The sequence below is a fragment of the Cornus florida genome, unplaced genomic scaffold, assembly GCF_030987335.1.
Source record: "Cornus florida cultivar Cherokee Brave unplaced genomic scaffold, ASM3098733v1 CherokeeBrave_3.0.0_Hap2_Chr09, whole genome shotgun sequence".
Lineage (NCBI taxonomy): Eukaryota > Viridiplantae > Streptophyta > Magnoliopsida > Cornales > Cornaceae > Cornus > Cornus florida.
This window is the reverse complement of record NW_026775579.1, coordinates 80,068,387-80,079,863: the sequence shown is the minus strand read 5'-3', so window position 1 is coordinate 80,079,863 and position 11,477 is coordinate 80,068,387.

Sequence of the window (11,477 nt, the reverse complement as noted above, 5' to 3'; positions counted from 1 at the left end):
CCAATCCACGTTTAAATCTTTATTACATTCCATACATAGGTTTAAACAGAGAATTAAGCAAGCAAATAACATGTTATAACAGGTTTTTCAAGCATGCAACACATACTGATATGTTTTAGTTTAAGCATGAACGGAGAAAATTTATAATTGATTCAATTAATCCTAGAACTGTTTAAGAATGCAAAGAACATGAAGCCTAAGGGAGAGAGTAAGGATAGAACTTGCCTTAAACATACGTTCGTCTCAATTTCCTCGGGAATCCTCTGTTTACTCTCTGTTCTTTCCCAGCCGTCTCCAAAACTTCTCTCAGCCTTACTATATCGTAGTAATCTTCTAAAACCCTAGGTAGACATCCTAGGTGAGTATTTATAAACCACACTAATCCTAAGCTCTCTCAACCCTAATAGGATTTACACGGCCCATAGAGAAATCTAGGTAAATCAATGTCGGCTACTTATGAACTGTGTATACCTAATGGAACTATATAATAGTCACGTGAAAACTAACTAAATTTAATTAAATAAATGCATACCATTAATCAATAATTAAAACAAAAACAATTAAATAACAGTTAAGTAATCAGTAATCACTACAATTAAAGCAATAATTAAAACCATTAAATAAAAACAACTACAATTAAACCAATGAAACAAACACAAATACATTTAAACAATTAAAAATTGAAATTTAAACAATAAAATAAAAACTAGGACTATCCTTTTAAAATTAGGGGTATTACAGCATACTAGGGATGACTTAGCTCAAAATGCTAAGACCTACCCTATTGGATTAAAGGAAAGGATTGTAAAATATTGAATCCTAATTTTGTTTAAGTCTGATCAACTGAGTAAGTTGAGTGACTACATGGATTAATGGTTATTTGGGGTTAAGTCAGATCGACTGAATAAGTTGAGTGACTAACCGGATTGATTTTATGTCAGTTCAATGAGTAATTGAATGACACTCTCTGGTTTGTACGAACTTTAAATATATGATTATGGTACCACGATATAAGCTTGAGTCTCAGAGTCGTTGGTTAGGGCGCGTATATACAGTGGATGCGTAGCTGGCTATGATAGGTTGAGGTGTACCTTATTAGGTCTAAGTACTTATGCCCACCTTTGGATGCGTTTTTGCATGTTGCCTTCTATTCAGGTTGAGACCCCCTATATGGTCCTGTGAATGTACCTTAGTGTGGATATTTATATATGTATGGACTAAATAATTAGTGTTGAGATATCTAGGGTGTATCTACGTATCGGGTCACTGTATGGATTGCAGTTAGAATAGAATTTGCATGTGGGCCTGACCCACTCTTATTTTTTTCAGGTGTTCATCAGTTTCAGGCTTAGAGCTTGATCGTACTGAGCAAATACAGTCATTCACTCCACCGACGACATAAGAGTTTTCTTCATGGTTTAGTATTGGATTTTCTTCAGTTGTTCATTTGTCAGTGTTGGATTTTTATTAGGGGTCCACTAGATGGATTCCCGAGTTGTATTGGAAATGGAGAAGTTGGATGTATCAGAATAGTTTCTTATCTATAAAATTTTATTATGAGGATTAAGTTTTGGTTTATTATTTTAGTTTTCTTTTAGTAATTTTTATTTATTTATTTATTTTTATCATAATTGTATTATGTTTTCATTTATTACTAATTGGTTTGATATCCTTAGGTAATCGGGCGTGGGCCTAGCCAACCCGCATATGGAAATCCGGGGGTATCACAAGGAGGAGCAAGATGAAAGCCATCAATGAATTTTTGAAGATAGTAACCAATTAGAATTGCTTCCATCTGTAGTTTCCAGGAGGGATAATTGGTGGAGATGAATTTTACGGAATTGTTGGTGTTGATAACAATAAGGGGTTTGGTGGGTTCCAATGTATTTGGGATTGTGGCTTGATTATTTTCGTTGGCCATGGTTGGTGCCAGAGGAGGAGGTGCGACAGAGACTGGTGTTCATGGTGGTAGAGAGATTTGGATTTTGCAGTTCTAAGAAGATAGAGCTCGGATACCATAAAAGGTTTAAAAGAATGAGAAAATTATGATATAGCCTTTTCATTTAGTAAAATCATATATATATATATATATATATATATATATATATATATACATACATACATACATATATAGTGTATAACTAAAGTCCTATTCTAAGTAAGTCAAATTTTACAATAAGAAACTAAATAACAATCAGGAAACTACCTAGATAAGTATAAGAAATTTAAACTAATAAATCTTAATAATCCTAAGAATTCGAGATTATCTTATTTTAAGTAAGTCAAATTTTTTAATAAGGAAACTAAATAACAATTAGGAAACTACCTAGATAAGTATAAGAAATTCAAACTAAGAAATCCTAAGAATCCAAGATTATTGATTTTCTCTATCAATCAAGAGAGGAAACAATACGCACCACATGATATAAAAGTAGGCTTATTAATTTTGTCTCAATTCTCAAATATATATTTTTTTTGTATAGTTTTTTGTTATAATTGTCTAAAATAAAAGTCTAGTTATGTGATTTGAGTTATTAAAACTCATGGTCTAATTCTCTACCTAATAGAAATTGCTAGTTAGTAAAAAGTGACAAGCTTATAAAAAAGTAACATGAACAGTTTTATTTCACAAAGTAGATATTCTTATTTGATGTTGATTTTTCAAAGCTTAGCTTGTCAATGATAAATCTTAATAGTATTATGTCTTTTCTATTTATACTTTTCCTTATCATCTATAAGTTGATTAATCTTTTCTATTTATATTCTTATTCTCTATTTATGCCTTTTCTTTCATGTAACATATTTTAAAAATTCAGCTTTGAATTTATTTTTCTAAGTACTAATTGTATTTATTCATCTTTGATTTTGCAGATTGTTGGATGGGTTATGCTACAAGAATTCAAGCTCTTTTTATTTAAGATGGTTTAAGTAGTTTATGTCCATATCTTTAAACCATTTATTTAGGATTGTATACCTCATTTTTGTCTAAGATCTTGAAATATTTTATTTAACATATTAGCTTGTTTTTGTCCAGATTAATTGGAGTTGAAACTGTTTCATCAGATGCTAAGACTCATTTTCTTATTTTTTATTTTTACGTGATGAGCTTTATTGTGTATATTGTAATTAATACTTTTTTTATTGCTGTGACTTATGGAATATCAAGTATTTATTTGTTTGTATAATAATTTTTATGTGTGATAAATTTTATTTTTTGGTATTATTTATTTTGTTTATAATATTAAAAATTTATAGATTTGCCACAAATGTCCATCGTGGCAATAAATTTTGTGACCTATTTTTTATACTTATCATAATATATATTTGCGACGATTAAATTTATAACTGCGAATAAACTTTGTAGAAAAATATATATTATACGACTACTAATCTCTTATTGGAATTAATGGCAAACTAGGGAGTTGTAAATATATATTTGTGACCATGAATTCCAAAAATACTTTTTTTACTCGGAGCTGTGGAGATTAATGCGCGCATTGGTCGTACAAGTATTGTTGACTTTAGCTTTGCTGATTAATGCACTGGTCCCGCTAAATTTCAAAAAACAATATTTCCTCCCAATTAATCTCTGAATTCTTTATTTTGTGTCCCTTCTCGATCTAAATATCAAGCTTTTTATATTCATAACAGTTATTATTAGAAAAAGAAAATGATATAGAGAACGAGTTCTTCACTAATGGTACGACAAAGGTAGAGTTGTTGTATTAAAGGCAGGGTCATTCGTGGGAGAGAGGGGGTTTCGCGTGAATAATAATACAAAAAAATGGCCACCGTTTTCCAATTCAAGATATAAATAATTAGTTCGTGTCATTGCTCATAAAAAAAAATTACAAATTTTGAAAGGGGAATGTAAATTCAACACTCTTTTATTTTATTTTTTTTAGTAATTACAGAATCTCTATGGCACAATTACCACAAATTATCAATCTTAAAAATAAAAATTACCAAGGTGAAAATGGATATTTACACATATGCTTTTCAATGCTGTAGGGAGAACTTTTATGTCAAACAGTTGTCAAATTAGTAAAATACTATTTGGGATAATAATTTATCAACAGAGGAAACAATACGGCCCCACATGATATAAAGTAGGCTTATTAATTTTGTCTCAATTCTCAAACATTAAAAGGCTCTGTAAAATATTTTTTATATTTTTTGGTGTTTGATAGTACTAAATTAAAAAATAATTATAAAAAATTTATGAAGAAAAATAATTTTTCAAAATTTTACCAAAGCAACTTAACAATTAATCCTCCAAAAATTATTTTCCGAGCCTATCAATTTCATTCTTAATTTCCTTAAGAAAGGCATATAACATCAAAAAAGTCAATCAAATACGTCAAAAAAATTATATAGTGACCAAAAAGAAGTTTAAAGAACTAACGGGCCAGTGACCTAACGGTATCAGCCTCTTACTTCCCAAAGAGAGGTCTGAAATTCGAGTCTCAGAAGAGGCATGTGTGTATGAGTACCAACTAGGAAAAACAAAAAAAAAAAAAAAAAAAAAAAAAAGTTGAAAGAGAGAGAAAGATAGCATTTAGGGAGAAAAAGAAATGAGTCCTTTAATAAAGAGATAATTTTTAAAGAAAAAGAAAGGACCCGTTGTAAAGTTCTTTAACGGTACAATTATCTTGAATGGTATATTTTGATGTAAAAAAAACCTAATGTTTTGACCACGTAAACTTGATGCAATGGGGTGTCTTCCAAAATATTTGATATTTTAGCATGTTTGATAACCGGCTAACATTTAAAAGATGAGGTAGAGACGTCAATTGTTTTAGGTCAAGAAGATTTGATCCAATTGATCTTAAAATATGTCAAAAGAGACGGTAAAAGAAAGAAAAATAAAAAAGAGTTGATAACACAACTAATAAGAGGGTAAAATGAAAACTATGTACCATTCTAATTAGGTTACAGAACCTGACAATTACACCATATAGAGAATGATCAATCAACCGAAAGAAGAATATTGAATTCACAGTTTTTGTGAATGATGACCTACATATATATATATATATATATATACACACATATACATATACATATTCGGAAATTCAAGCAAATTCTGTAGTCACAACGCGGCACAGCAAGGGACGAGACCGAAAACTGAAATAGTTCCGTCGAGTGCTCTCTTGAACCAGGCCCAGCTACAAGAAGTAGCCTTGGTAACCCCGAACCCGTATGAAAATCTCAGGGTTCCCTGTGAAACTTCATCAACTTTTTTTTGAAAAGTGTGCCAACCGATCTGAAACTTCCGGGAGTCTTGTGGGTGTATTTTAAGATTGTATTTTTAATTTAGGCAATTTAAAAACCTTCTGAAGCCCCATTTCCTTTCTTTGGGCAGTAGCTTGAAAAGATTTTCAACTTCTAGACTTGATTTTCTTGAGGGTATTTTGGGCATTTCACAGTGCATTTTTTTTTGTTTCCGTCCTCGAGATCGGGTAGAAAACTTGATTTTAGGGGGGGTTTTTTCTTTGAGTTTTTCTAAAAAAGTCCGTTTAGATACCCGTTTTTACTCTCAGTTGCAACAGTAGTGGGTTGACGGCACTGTAGCTATCACGGCCTTCGTTGGGCTGCCGCAATGTTGATTTTGTTTTTGACCTTTCTCCCTCATCTGGAATCCAAATCAAGTGAATTTTTTTTTTAAATTGATTAATTTTTCATTGTCTATCTAACGGTGTGCTCGGTTACACCCGAATACATTTGGATAATTATCAGTTTACCCTTTTAGTTTTATTGCTCGTTTTTCTTTGTTTTGTCGTTTCTCCTTCGTCCGGATTCCAAATCATGCGATTCTTGAGTCCATCTCGATTAGTTTTTCGTTGTCTTTCCAGAGGTGAGCTTGGTAATATCTGAATCTATATATTTTTAGAAATGACCATTTTGACCTTGGGCCTATTTTTGTCATATTTCCGATACTTTGCTTCCGCATTCGGACCCATAAATGGGTTAGCACAGGACGCACTGGGTTTAAAAATCCAGGGTTGTCACAGATGTGTAGTCTTAATGAGGGTGACCCTTTTAATACGGGAGGTAGTCGTCTCGTCCCTCTAGTAAATGAAGGAAACTTGAATTATCTCACCCTTCTGTGTAGAGGGAGTAGTCGTATTCTTGTCCCTTTAATGAGGGAAGAATGTGTTATTGCCCCTGATCCCTTTAATAAGGTGTAGTCAGACTCTCGTCCATTTAATAAGGTGTAGTCGGCCTCTCGTCCCTCTCGGGCTGGGTTGGAGCCTCTTTTTCCATTCCCAGTCATGAATCTGCGTAAATAACCTTTACGAACAAGGTTCTCAATCTGGTTTTTGATGTCGAAACAATCTTATGTGTTATGTCCATCGTCCCGGTGGAACCTACAGTACTTATCTCAAGACCTATTTGTTTGATCAACTTTTAACTTTGGCTGGCATTTCAATGATGAGTCATCTTGAATCTATAAAAAAGACCTGCTTTACAGATATGTTTAGAGGGGTGTAGTTATTATACCTGTCTAGCTCACCAGATGACTAGATGATCTATCAGCCTGGCTGCCTGAGAATTTCTTGTACTTCGATTCCTTTTCCTCCCTAGTGCTAGGTGTTGGCCTCTTTTTATCTGATCTCTTATTTTCACCATCTTTGTTTTTTCGTGCATTCATAGCATCCTCAGTGTTCATGTGCTTCCGCGCTTTAATCATCAACCCTGCCATGCTCGTAGGGGCTTCCTTTGACAAGGAGAATAGGAACTTAGAGGTCTGTAATCCTCCCATAAAAGCTGTGAGGGCAACCTTGTTGTCCACCTCTTCTACCTGCAACATTTCAATGTTAAAACAACTTATGTAATCACGAAGAGGCTCTCCTTTCAGCTACTTCACATTCAATAAGTGTGTTGCTGGTCTCCTATGCCTCTGCCCAGCAATGAAGTGTCCTATGAATTATTTGCTCAACTCATTAAAGTTTTCAATGGAGCCTGGCTTTAATTTATTGAACTAGAGACGAGCCTAACGCTTTAGTATGGTAGGGAAAACCCTGCACATAATCTTGTCTGGTACGGCTTGAAAATACATAAGAGCTTTGTAGGTCTCCAAATGATCGAGAGGGTCCCGCATCCCATCGAAGCTCTCAAGAGTTGGCATCTTGAATTTGTTAGGTAGAGGACAAGTCATAACAGCTAGGCTAAATGCTAGGTTGGTCTTCTGTACCAGATCGTTCGCTTCGGCCTGGCCCTTCCTTTTCATCGCTTGCATAACGTCTTCGACCTTAGCTCTCAGATCTTGTATCTGTAGATCAAAACGAGTGACGTCCTCAGTCTTGTCGCCAACACAACCAGAGGTATCTCCACGGAGCTTGGCGGTATTCCGTTCAGGAGACCGATGGTGATGGCTTCTCTGTTGACCCCCTATTTGACTAAGCTAAGCGTCGTTGTCAATCCTACCGGAGTTATTGTTGGGTACTTTACTGTTCTCCACCTTGTTGGGGGTGGCTAAGCGTTGTAGAATCATCGCATTTTGCTAGACTAATTGGTTCATTCCCTCATCTAAGGTTTGAACCTGTTGTTCCAACGTTGCGACTCGTTCCTGATCGTTTAGGGCGATGGGGGGTTGCCTCGTCGACTCCCCTTGATCAGAAGTCTGCAACGCTTCATCCTCGCCAGCAGCCAGACCAGATCGCAATCGAACCATGCTTTGTTTAGAGAACTAAAATCGTTTCCCACAGACAGCTCCAACTGTTGATGCAAAAATTTGTATGGTCCGGAGCCGGGGGTGTTTCCTGCAAGATAAGAGAGAAGTGACAACCAGCGTGGTGCCGGCCGGGTGCACTCCGACGGTCAAGTTAGTACTTGACGATTGAATATCCAATAAAGGATTAAATATAGGATTTATGGCGTACCTCCAAACGTCGATTAGCCCCATTTATTTATAGGGCTTAGGTCAGAGTTACTGTTATCTTCATCCTTATCATAATCTGTAGGCTTAATCCTTATCGTAATCTGTAGATTTATCCTTATCGTAATCTGTAATCCTTATCGTAATCTGTAGGTTTAATCCTTATAGTAATCTGTAATCCTTATCGTAATCTGCAGAGCCTATCTCAATCTTATGAAATAGCGCGTTAATTTAACAACCTTCCCTTATGCACGGATATTTAATTTATACATCCATCATTCATGATTCGCAGTATTGATTACGGTTGCGATATAGAGGATTCGGACAAAGTCAATATAAACTGAATTCGTATCGAATTTATAAAAAAAAAAAAAAAAATTCGAATCATTTAATCCGAAAGAACCCGAACCATAAAAGAGCTGGAAAGATTCCAAGAAATTCCATAAATCTGTACCGATACTGAAATTGACTTTGATAGAGAGAAGTCTACTCCCATTGTTACTAAAAATGCCATGTGTGATAATGAAAGAAGTGGAAGTTCTAGATTTTTCTAAACCTGGAATTCTAAAAATACTTTTCTCAAGTTTGGCAATTGTTTGACTTTGGTTTACTCGGAGTTTGTAGATTAATACATTATTTGATGGGTTTTATATTCACGATTCGCAGTAACGAATATAATTCGTAGTAGCGGTTAGGGTCGCGATATAAAAGATTTGGACAAAGTCAATGTAAACTAAATTCGTATCGAACTTAAAAAAAAAAAAATCTGGTCATTTAATCCGAAAGAACCCGAACCATGAAAGAGTTGGAGATTCCAAGAAATTCCGTAAACCCGTTAAATGGCCCTACAAAAATGAACGTTAAAGCAAGGCACGTGAGACACACTCACTTGCACAAATTTAGATTGCCAATAATGACCCTTATGTATAAACTCTCCATAATTAATTATCAATTGAGAACGCTAAAATCCCAACTCATCTCACTGCAATGGTTTGGTTACGATAGTTTCCACCTTTGGCAATCTGATGGTGCAATCGGCATTGTTGCAGGTATTGGAGAAATCGATCCGTCTCTAAAACCATTTATTCGATAAGGATTAGTGCAGGGTTGGGTTTGTCACTGAATTATCTTATGAAAGCAGCTGAAAAATATAGGCTTTTGGTTATTTTTGGGTTTGATTTTTTGGGTTGTGATTGGTTGAATTGCTAGTGATGGATGCATTCAAAGTTATATGCTCATGTGTTCATATTGCTGGTTATGGATATATGTATCTGCTATGGAGTTATTGCAGGTGACAGATGATTCAATTGGGTTCATATTGCTCCATATTGTATATCATATTTAAAACCAACAATTAATTAAGGTTTTAAGTTTTGCTTAGTTCACTAGGATAAGAAATCAGGAAATGAAAAACACAACAAACTGGCGCAAAATAACCATATTTGAAAAAAGAAATATATATATATATATATATATATATATATATATATATATATATATATATATATATTATGTTGAGCTATATAACACGGATAGGGACACGATATAACACAAATACGTCGACACATCAAATTTTAAAACAGTAGAACACGAATACGACGTGCAGGCGTGGACATGGCTACAGAAAAATATAATTTTTTATTTTTATACATTTATTGAGTAATAGTATTTTAAAACTTTAATTCTCAGTGGGTAAACTTGTGTTAGAAATGTTCAAGAAATGTTCACAATGTGTTCGAAATAATAAAATTAATTTTTATTAGTGTGAGACACGTATTTGAGGAGTGTGCGAAAAATGTCGGTATCCGATACGGGTAATACTCTTCCGTATAAGTGTCCTTGGTTTCGGGGTGTTGAGTATAAGATTGAGGTGATTTTTTTTTGTTTTTTAACCTTTTTTTCTTAGGTAGAAGGTGAGTTGAATAAGATTATGATGTGGCGAGTTTTTATTGGCTGCCGGGATTACAATTGCCCCATCACCAACTGAAGTTGGATAGCACACAAAAAGCGATGTCATTTAAGGACAAATTGATAATTTCAACTCTCTTTTAACTGCCTCATAGTTCGGGGGTATGTTTTAATTCTGAGGGATAGAAGGCATAGAGCATAGAGCAGTCGAAAAATTAATAGTCATCTATCCGGGTGCACTCGTGTTAATTTCAAGCTTAACGACTGCCCACTAATTAAAGATTTGCCTGTACAAAGTAATATGGATGGCAATTTTGTCCAATTCGGCGAGTTTCTGTCTCACCTTCATTCTTAATGGAATAAATATAGTGACTCTTAAATGAATTTGAGACGAGTATAATAAAATAATTAAAAATTTGAAATAGTGGGAGTAGATTTAGTGATGATCTCGCCCCGATTATTATATATATCTTTAAAAAAAAATTATATATATATAAAACATTTATTTTATATTTTTAACACTCTTGTTATTTTATTGGAAGTGTCTAATTTAAAAGTTTGATCAACTTATTTATCAGTCCAATTTAAGAATTTTTTTTTTTTTTTTTTTTTTTACATAATAAAAGTGGCATAATTCAGCCCATTCCCGCCGCACCTCGTAATTAAGGACATGAGGTGGAGTGAGTATTTTGTCTACCGGAGTATGGATGGAGATGATATAATAATTACAAACCAGTTCCGGAGTAGGAATGGAGTTGGTATGATAAATTTTTTAACGGAGCGGAGTAGTGTCATAGTGGGTCACCCCACACGGTAATGTTAAATTATAATCGATTCTATTTCAATTAGTAAATATTCTTATTTTAGAATTTTTATGTAATATTTTGTTGTATAAGGAAATTAATGAAAATCTACACAATTATTTTTGCATTAGATTGTTAATTTTCATTTCATTTAACTTTATACAGACACAGATATTTTAATCTTCGTTTTATAGAGCTTATACCTTCTCACTAAAACAATCAAACTGCTTATAATCGACACATGCATTTCGGCTTTTCGTTTCATTAACTAATATATATATATATATATATATATATATATATATATGCACGCACACTAGTTCATTGCCGTTTTCCAATTCAAGATACAAATAATAAGTTCATGATCTGTGTCATTGCTCATAGAAAAATTAAAAATTTTGAAAGGAGAATGTGAATTCAACACTCTTTTGACGAGAGTATTTATTTAGTTAAAAAAAAAAAAAAATATTGATTTTTTTTTTTGTAATTACAGAATCTCTATGGCACAATTACCACAAATTATCAATCTTAAAAATAAAAATTATCAAGGTGAAAATGGGAATTTACATATATATATATATATATATATATATATATATATATATATATATATATATGCTTTTCAATACTGTAGGGAGAACTTTTAATCAAACCGTTGTCAAATTAGTAAAATACTATTTGGGATTATAATTTATCAACAGAGGAAACAATACGCGCCACATGATATAAAACTAGGCTTATTAATTTTGTCTCAATTCTCAAACATTAAGGCTCTGTAAAATATTTTCTGAAAATTACTTTTTGGTGTCTGGTAGTACTAAATGAAAAAAAATAAAAAAAAAATAAAAATTATGGAGAAAAATAAATTTTCAAAATTTAACCAA